The 10,202-nt window shown below is 32.1% G+C and overlaps 1 long non-coding RNA gene across 1 annotated transcript; it reads left to right on the plus strand.

Annotated features, from left to right (window-relative positions):
* Positions 1-3,465: 3,465 nt before the first annotated feature.
* On the plus strand, positions 3,466-7,572 carry LOC127728769 (uncharacterized). Its single transcript, XR_007994365.1, has 2 exons — positions 3,466-3,687; positions 6,654-7,572. It is a non-coding gene; the product is annotated as an uncharacterized LOC127728769 (long non-coding RNA).
* The last annotated feature ends 2,630 nt before the right edge of the window (positions 7,573-10,202 follow it).

The raw sequence follows: 10,202 nt of genomic DNA on the forward strand, positions 1-10,202 counted from the left end.
GTTCCTGACTTGAGACAGGCACATACAGAATATGGCGGGGTTAAACAGGTTTGAGGACGCCCAACCATCCCCTAACCTGGGATATTGGTGTAACAGCAGTGCATGGTACACACTATAAAAATCATTGGGAAAGTTTTGATTCGTCAGATTGATACAAAGCACAAAAAAACCCCAAAAAATCCCTAAAGACACAAAATACCTATCTGAGAGTACTCGCAGCTATTGTAAGCTAGCTCAAAGTCAATAATAACTAATAGGAAAAACATGTTTCCAAGACAAAATATCAATCAGAACACATCCAATGGATTTAGTGTTTAGACGTCATAAACAGTCCAGAAAAACCTAATTTTTGAAATGCGAAAACATAAGTATCGACATGATGTAGAACGGAGAACCGTCAGTGTAAATAACTGTATAGGAAAACAAATTTAGTTATGTTTTAATTTATTGGAAACAACATCAATATTATTATCGATGGAAAAAAATATTTCAAAAATCTTATTACAGTGTTTAATTGATAACATTTTAGAATAAATTTATTCCAAGGATTGATAAGCTAACATGGATCGTATCTAAATTTACGGGTTCTTAAAGCAACATCACTGTAAGAATTATGATACATCGTTAGTGATAAGTTTTCGTATTCTTCTTCAGCCAAACTTTCCGATAAAAACTTTTAATCTAGAAATGAATTTAGTTAAGGTATAAATAATTTTTGGTTTCAAAAACCCTGAATCAATATTTCATCAGTGATGCATATATTACGCTCATTGCAATCTATAACTTCACTACAATCATTGGCATAGTAAATGAGTTAGGAGATATAAATACCGTAAGATTGGACCAAAAGAACATCACTGTCAAAAAAAGGAAAGTTAACAATAGGAATAAAAAAAATCGTCCTTTTTGTCATAAATTTTAGTACAGAGTGTCACGTGTGCAACTGAAATATTTAAGTCTAGGAAAGTGCCGTTATTGCCACTTTCATTAGATTCTTTTTTTAGTTCCTTTTGGTAAATTTCGGCAGTATATTTAGCGAATTCTTGATTTTTTTAAGACAAATAGCATCAAGGTAACGGTAGCTGTTGTTGAAATTATCAGTTTCATGATATTTACACGGATCTTCACTGAGTTTGGCAATAAACTGAGGTTAATAACAATACTGGAACAAGTCTCATATCAAAGCAGCGCAATAAGTGCCCACAGGAAAAGCTACATCCTGTCGATATAATTTGTCAAAGGACCATTTTATCAAATAAGAAAACTTTTGTTTAATAAGATTGTGCGAGTCCAAAATTCAAAACTGTCAATCAAATTTAAAAGACCATCAAAAGCATGTAACTTATTTTAGACATCAAAAAAATTATTTTACACTCCCGAAATAATTCATACCATTATTTTCATATAATTTATTACAGACGTTAATGATAAGTTTTTTGATAGTGGTTAGGGAGCTAGTTAAAAGCTCCGAAAGATTAGTTATAGAACACTTAATACAGGCCGAGATGAAACGACTGTTGACGGTTTTGTGTGTAATTGAGGTAGCAAATACATAGTACGGACCTTCAAATCTTCAGATGAGCCTTAATCTGAGATATGATCATGATATGATTGTTTACTATTTGACTCCCTGTGGAGCGCACCGACTTGAATGTAAAAGATTTTGTAATTTCACTCTCAAAAACTCTCGTTTCGTATTCAAGTCACACCGCCACCACATTGTTTGCTGCTTTATCTGCCCGTACGAACACAAACCGCTTTGCGAGTACCTTAAGTTTGTTTTTTTTCTTATTCTAGAAACAGGCATATAAGCAGCCCCTTTTTAAATTTCTAAATTTTTTTAAATGTGATATTCGAATATTCACAACGTTCATACATTTATATAAATAAGAACCAAGAGCTTTTTTTATAAGATTTCTCCCGTTTACACCAACTTTTATAATAGGATATGCATTGGACCTTGTTTACAAACCAAGTTATCTATAATGCAAAAATTAGGATATGTGGTATGATTGTAAATGAGACAACTATCCACCAAAGTTCAAATCAAGTGGATATAAGACCATTTCACAATATTTTATAATTGCAGGGAAAATCAGGAGAATCAACATACGGAATATGGCAATTACAAATTAGGTCAATGATTGATGGAGTGAAAAGAAAAGTTAAATGGGACTGGGGTTACGCAAAGGGTGAGGTGTATGAGATTGTAAACGGTCTAGAGTCAAGCAGTCCGTCAATAGGTACTTTGTTTAATATTTTGTCATTGTAACTATTGCTTTATAATATTTTCATATGTTTTGTACATAATCAACCGGACTTGAGTATATTGCAACATGTCAAATATTATGTCAAAATGAATTTTTGCAGGACAATTTTCTTTTTATTTGCTACACATTGCATTTCAGGGTTTTGAATATTTCCTCGTCAGAAGAATTCGCAATTATGACTTTTCCGTATTTTGCATTGCGGATAAACACAATATCCGTTTCTGATGGTAAAATAGCATTTCACTGAGTAAAGTTTTGGAATTAGATCAAAAAGGTTTTAATTTTGTATATATGTATTCTTGGTAGGAGTATGGATTTAGAGATGTGACAATTCTTTGATGGTCTGTGTTTTTTTAATTCTCAATCTGTATAGCCTCAGTCTGATTGATAACTTAAATATGGAAACCACGCTTTTAAATTTTTTTAATTAATACCTTTTCATGTCTACAATATCGTTAACAATGCGTTTAGTTCACTTAATTCTCTGATCTCATTATTTTTCCGTTCTTTGTCCTTTTTAAATTTCTAATGATTTTTCCTACTGAATACATTATATTAAAAAATCGTATTTAATACTCCTCTCTTTCTTTCAATTCGTAATTTCTATACTGATTAAGGATATGTGTTCCTCTTTTTAACACTCCTGTGATAAGGATGATTTGTAGATTAAGTTTACGTTTAAGGTTTTCTTAGATTGTGATAAAAAATATTATAGGTTTTTTTTCCAGAAGGGTGTGGACTTTGAACCAGCTGCATAAAACATTCAAATCGTGTCTCAAGGAATTGTTATAAATTAATATTTTCATTGATATACAATGTTGACTCATCAAAATAAATACATGTATCATATATACACCAAGGTATATCTTTGTTACTCACGGGATGCACATAATTCAAAACCAATTAGAGATTATTTGAATGCAACAGCAAGCCAATTGCTAAAGTTTATATGCAAATGGTCAGTAGGTTTTACTATAAACAAGTAAAAAAAGATACTGAAAATTCTTGAAATAGATTTATCAAGTCTTATTTAACTGTAAAGGAAGTGTCTGAACAGTATTCAATGTTATGCAGATGAACATGTACTGTTAACTTATTGTCACTTTTTGTAAAAACCGTTTGAGTGCAATTTGGTCGTTCGTGCTAAGAGTTTTTGTACAATAGATGATTAAAATGATTTACGTTGTTATAGATTCAAAAATATACCCAGTACAGTTCACTTTCCAAAGTAACAATACAGCTTACCTTGAAGGACAGCCATTAAAATTCCGTGACAGTGGTTTTATCCATATCTTATCTTCTGTACCTAGAGAGTCGTTTTGGGGTCAAGGCATGACGAATGTGGTCAGTTTAGAAAACATGGAAGAAGTTGGAATTAACGAAATAGGCCCGAAGCCACATAAACCGTTAACAGCAGGTAACTAACCATACCATATCTGGCATTATTGCACGTAAGGCATGCACACTCGTATTAAACAGGGTAAGGATTCGGTCCCAGTACTTAAAATCTTTCAATCCTTTATGAGGGGATTTAACATAGATAAATAAAATCGTATAACAAAAAAGCAATGAATGAGGTTGTTAAATTTGATATATGACTTTTTGTGCTTCTTTGTTACATATTTGTTTGTTTTTATAGTGATTGAGCAATGTTGACTGCTGTACCCCTATTTTTTACATTTTTACTTATTATGTCTGTTTGCTTTGTTCACGCATCGTTGTCAATATAATGGAATTTAATGCGACTGTCATACAATTGAGAGGTTTAGCTAGCTATAAAACCAGGTTCAATTCACCATTTTCTACATAAGAAAATGCCTGTACCAAGTCAGGAATATGACAGTTGTTATCCATTCGTTTGATGTGTTTGGACTTTTGATTTTGCCATTTGATTAGGGACTTTCCGTTTTGAATTTTTCTCGGAGTTCAGTATTTTTGTGATTTTACTTTTCACTTGCGAGCAATGCACTTAGTCACGGGTACCACATATTGACCAGGATCTTGTTAACCTTCCGGAGGACCTGAGAACATCCCTAGTTTTAGGGGTAGGTCATGTCGCTAAAGTGTCTAGTTTTTATAAAGTGTTTTGTATAATGTTGTTTGTCTTTTCGTTGTGTTTCGTTTTTTACCATAGAGTTGTCTGTTGTTCCCTGACTGATGGATTTTAAACATGTTGTATGTCCTTTTGGTTTCTTCCGTCTCTTCAATCATGTATAACAATTCTAGTTGTTAAAATGCCGTGAAACTCAGGTTTTGAAATTAACTTCCCGTTTTCTCTGACTGTTTTTGACCCCTTTTCACTAAATCCATTAGATGAGTACTGATTGATATTTTAGTCTTGGATACGTGATTTTTTATTAGTTGTTATTGGCGTTGAACTAGCTTTCAATAACTGCGAGAATTCTCATATCGGTAATTTGTGTCTTATGTCTTTTTGTTTGGGGTTTTTTTTGTGCATTGTTTCGATCTGATTTTTATGGTTTGTTCTTATGTTGTGCTGTTACATCACTGTCCTTGGGTAAGGTTGGGTAAAGGGAGGGTTTGGCCACCGCATACATATTTAACCCCGTCAAATTCTGTATGTGCTAATCCTAAGCCAGGAGCCTGTAACTCGATGGTTGTTTTGTTTGTTGCTGTATATCATTTTTTTTATTGTTTTGAACATAAAACAGACCGTTAGTTTTCTAGTTTAAATTGTTTTACATATTGTCATGTCGGGGCCTTTTATTGATTGTTATGTGGTATGGGTATTCATTGACGAAGGCTTTATTTTGACTTGTAGTTGCTAACTTTTACTGCTACGTCAATTTGGTCTCTTGTGGAAAGTTGTCTCATTGGCAATCATACCGCATCTTCTTATTCTCATATTCAATGAAGAAAAACATTATAAAAGTATACACTTTTTATATTTTTTATATTAAAATACTGTACACCTGATAGTGTAATTAATTCTAAAGAAGAGATAAATGATTGAAATAAAAATACATCTCAGAAAAGAAAAATCAATTCCTAGAATATATTTTTTACTCAAGTTTCATATCACGTGCTTACATTCCTTAACTTATTTACATTTCCTACAAAAACAAATAGTATTTTATCTTAACATTTATAGACAGCCTTTGTTTTTCATTCTAATATTTTAGTACTTTTCTGGCGTATGAAAGTAAGTAGGTTTATTGAAATGATGGTCAAGCATTGGTCTTTCTTCAATTTCGGCCTTATCATATAATAATAAAACAAAGAAAATTAATTACCAAGAAACAGTATACTGAAAAACTATGAACAACTGTCATACAAGTGGGGGGATAAGCTAGCTATAAAACCAAGTTGAGCCCACCTTTTTCTTCTGAAAATGCCTATACCAAGTCAGGAATATGACAGTTATTTTTCACTCGTTCCGATGATTGGTAACGTTTGATTTTGTCAGATTTTATGGACTTCCCTTTTTTGAATTAACCTTGGAGTTCGGTATTGTTGTTATACTTTTTTATAGATTTATCCACAATGTTAAATATATCAAAGGAATAACGAATACGAAAGTTATCTCCCTTATAACATATCAATTACAATTTATTCAAACGAAGTGGACATTAAAGTTCATACTCAGTAAATAATTAATATTATGTGTATTATTTTTGTCGACACATGATTTTATTTGCACTTTTGTAATGTTCGAACTTTTTTTTTCATTTCTTGTTTTAATATTTGGTCATGTATTGGGAGAATATACTGGAGGTTTAAATTAGATATTGTTTTGGGGTCGGGCAAAACATCTACCATTTAAAAAAGGAGCTGTGGTATGATTGACAAGGTGACAAATATCTTCAAGAGTCCAATGACGTGGATTTAAATAGTTATAGGTCACCTTACGCCCACAAACATTAGGAAAAGCACACACAGTATATTCAGCAATAAAAGGCACCAACATGACAAAATGTGAAAACATTTCAAATTGAAAACAAACGCCCTGATTTAAGACAAACCAATAAACTAAAAACAAATATGACAGACAGCAACCAGCGGCAACTAATGGCTAACTTGGGACAGGCAGAATTAACGGGGTTAAACATGTCTGAGAGCGCTCAACCTTCCTCTAACATTTCTTAATTGTTTTCTTAAAATATGACTTGTTATCATTTTTAACATATATATTACAACTTGTGCTCTAAGGGAAGAGAAAGCCATCATCTTTCGGGAAATATTGGGTGTTATGTGTAACCGTATTGGTAAATCTTAAGTTAGCCGGCCAATAATTTTGAACATCCATGACTTTGTTCGAATTTTTGGCCCATCCGTGTCTTCTACATGCTGTTTGTACTGTTTAAATCATAATTATATTGCATTGAATATAAAAGGTTGTTATTTTGTTTGTTCTATTTTCAGTTTGTAGTGACTTAATATTTCCACACGTAGATAAAATCAGCAAAAGGCATGATTTTGAAAATCAGATTTTAATTTCGTTTGAGGTCAAAGTCCGAGTAATTGACATCCAAATTCAGTCGAATTCTACATTGAATTTCAGCTTGTATTATCTTCATGAAGTTAATAAAACATTCGTGCAGATGGATATCGAACCAGCACAGGAAAATGTTATTCAAAAATGGTCTCTGAAATCACCGTTGTATACCAGAGGAATAAAAATAAGCACAACAAGCCAGTTAGAAAACAACACTAATATTACTGCCATGGTCGAAAATGTAAATGTTAGTGGCTGTCCAAGCGCTATATTAAACACAGGAACACTAAATGCTGTCAGTGAAACATGGACAATTGAACCTAGTGAAAACGTACTCAAGACCAGACCTTATCTTCATGTCGTGGCTATGTCAAAATCTAAAGATCCAGTTACTCTTTTCAAAGATATTCAAACTCAACTTTCCAAGACTTTTTCTTTAACATATCAATTAAAGGAATCTCAGTACGACTGTGCGTTTAATATTGAATCGATGAAAATAAATATACAAGATAGTGAGCTCCTATTCAATATTATAAACATTACTAAAATATCAATAAAGATGGCCAAAACCTCACTATAACAATTGATATCACATCGTTGAACAAGAATGATCTTAATCGTGGAATTATGTCATTGAACAGTACCATCAAGACGGCCATTAAAAACACTGTATGTTCTGGTCAACAATTTTCTTTCAGACCGGTTCACCAGCCGAAACAAACGACTCGTCTTCCTTTTTTACGTCTAATGCCTGGATCATTATCAGTATTTGTATTGTCATTCTGCAAGTGATAACCTTATCGGTTTTGTGCGTCAAAACAATTCGGGGTCGGAATATGGCGAAAGGTAATTATAGACCATGTTTATGAAATCTATTGAATTAATTTTACATTTCATAGAGAATATTTTGGGCAAAGTTTAAAAACATTTTGTTAAGAAGTTTCAATATTGCCCTATAATATAATCAACCTATTAATTGTTGACAAACATTTCCATCAAAACATGTCACCAAGTAGTTAATTAAAATAACATTATACCGGAGATCACCACCCGGTTTTTGGTGGGGTTCGTGTTGCTCAGTTTTTAGTTTTCTATATTGTGTTTTGAATACTGTTGTTGGTCTTTTGGTTGTTTTTTTTTTTTTTTTTTTTTTTTTTTTTTGCCATGGCCATGCCAGTTTGTTTTCAACTTATGAGTTTGGATATCACTTTGGTTTCTTTCGCCACTCTTTTATATAAAGTTCGTGCGTCTGAAGCATTTGTATGAATTCACCTTCATTAGGAACGTCCAAACCTAATTTGAAAACCAGGGATACGGAAGTTGAAGCAGTTGAAACCTTAGTTTCTTTATAATTTGTTAACGTAAAAGAGTTATCCACAGAAACCTTCTTAATGCTAAAAGCTCTGGAATTATGCAGGTATTTGTATATCATAAATTACACGTTGCAAATCTTATGAATGAAATGACAAAAGAACATCCAATGAACATCCAATGATCTGCCGTTGATTGAAACGTTTTAATCAAACATTAAAACCTATGAAAAGAGTATCTAGGTACTGAGAAAAAAACAAAAGATAGTCTGAAGTGTTTTATAATCATAAGCAAATGTTACTCAAAAGTGTTAAAAAGTCATCATAATAAAAAAATTCCGTGAAACTTAAGACTGAGAAACACGAACCGAACAAAAAAGCGGGATGGGTAAGCAGATACTATTTTCATGTCAACTAAATGTATTTTCGAAATTCTGCTATTTAGCATTTCTGTTTGGTAGGCTATTTCAACTTTTGCATAAAAAGCTTCATATTTGAGTTGCAGCTGATAATTTACAATCCTACATAGTAGTATATTTTTCTTATTCTTAAAGATATCTATTGAAAACATTGTTTACTAGATTGTTTTCCCGTTTTAATGATTAATTAATTGACCAAAGACGACACGAATAATAGTAAAAAAGGAAGTGTTCTTAAAGAAAAAAATTTCATCGGTCGGGTCCAGGTTTTTTTTATGAGAACGAATGTTTATAATTAATGTTTCACTGTATTTGTATGTCATACAAGTGACAGGTTCATCTAGCTATAAAACCAGGATTAATCTACCAAGTCAGGAATATGAAAATTGTTTTCCATTCGTTTGATGTGTTTGAGCTTTTAATTTTGCCATTTGATTAAGGACTTTCCGTTTTGAATTTCCCTTAGAGCTCGGTATTTGTGCTTTTTTCCTTTTCACACATTTACGTAAGAAATGTGATAATAAATGAGTAATTGAAGTGTTGAAGCTGAATGAACTATCTATATAAAAATTTGCTGACTCCATGGAGGTTTCAATAAGTCCGCGTTCCAGAGAGGGACATAGAATGGTTCCCTTTTAGTTAATAATTTGTTTTTACTGGTTCAAAAATTATTTATTTACTACTTATAACTGTATATTTCATAAAGAATTACTTATGAAAAAGTTTTCTTTTAACACCTACTATAGGAAATGAGGAGAAAAAGTCAGAAAAAGCTTCCCAAAACACTGAGTATGGCTTGCTTTGCCTTTTGCTATTCATGGTAGAGCCCTGTTTCAAGGCAATGTTCCATAAAATGTGATTTTGAGACTCAATCGACTCAGACAATTTAATGTTTGCAATATTTCAGTGACAAAAATATGAGAGTACATACAAGGTCAAGGATGCATATGTAACTTCCCAAAATTGAAGTTATACCTAAATTGTTTTCCCCTATTAGTCTTTCTTCAATTATTCCCAAACATTGCAGAATTTATCTTTGTTTGAAATAAAGAAATACTTGGCATACATAAAGTTTTATCCTGTCCAGTACTACAGTAAACATTTCTTATAACATTTCATTGCATATAAGATAATAATCATCACCTGAAGTTAACCAATTAATTTCCCGCCTTTTCTTTCCTGTTGACAAGCTGAAGTAACCATGTCACCTCAAATTCCAAAATAGTTTAAAGAAACACTTAATAAAAAAAGACATGTGCTTTAAAACACCCAAGATATATATGTTTATATATTTTTTCGGCCCTTTATGTACCGAGAAAAAACAAACAAAAAATAGTCTGAAGTGTTTTATAATCATGAGTACATGTTACTCAAAGGTGTTCAAAAGTCATCATAATAAATAATTCGGTGAAACTATTTTTTACCATTGCAAAGACTTGTAATAGTTATTCCTTGCTGGGTAGATTACAGGACTGTTTCTGTGATTGCTTGTAAAATGATTCAAAATTAATATATTAAGGAAAAAGGTTTCTTCTGTTAAAAAAAGATACCAAGGGGACATTCAAAATTCATCGGTCGAAGAGAAACTTATAACGTCATGGCAAAAAATGATAAATGACGAATAAACAAACAAAGAGTAAAATAACAAAAATACCGACTTCCAAGGAAAATTCAAGAACAAAATACTACACACAAAACTTGATACTGAGAAACACGAACCGAACAAAAAAGCGGGATGGGTAAGCAG

The sequence above is a fragment of the Mytilus californianus genome, unplaced genomic scaffold, assembly GCF_021869535.1.
Source record: "Mytilus californianus isolate M0D057914Y unplaced genomic scaffold, xbMytCali1.0.p SCAF_2, whole genome shotgun sequence".
Lineage (NCBI taxonomy): Eukaryota > Metazoa > Mollusca > Bivalvia > Mytilida > Mytilidae > Mytilus > Mytilus californianus.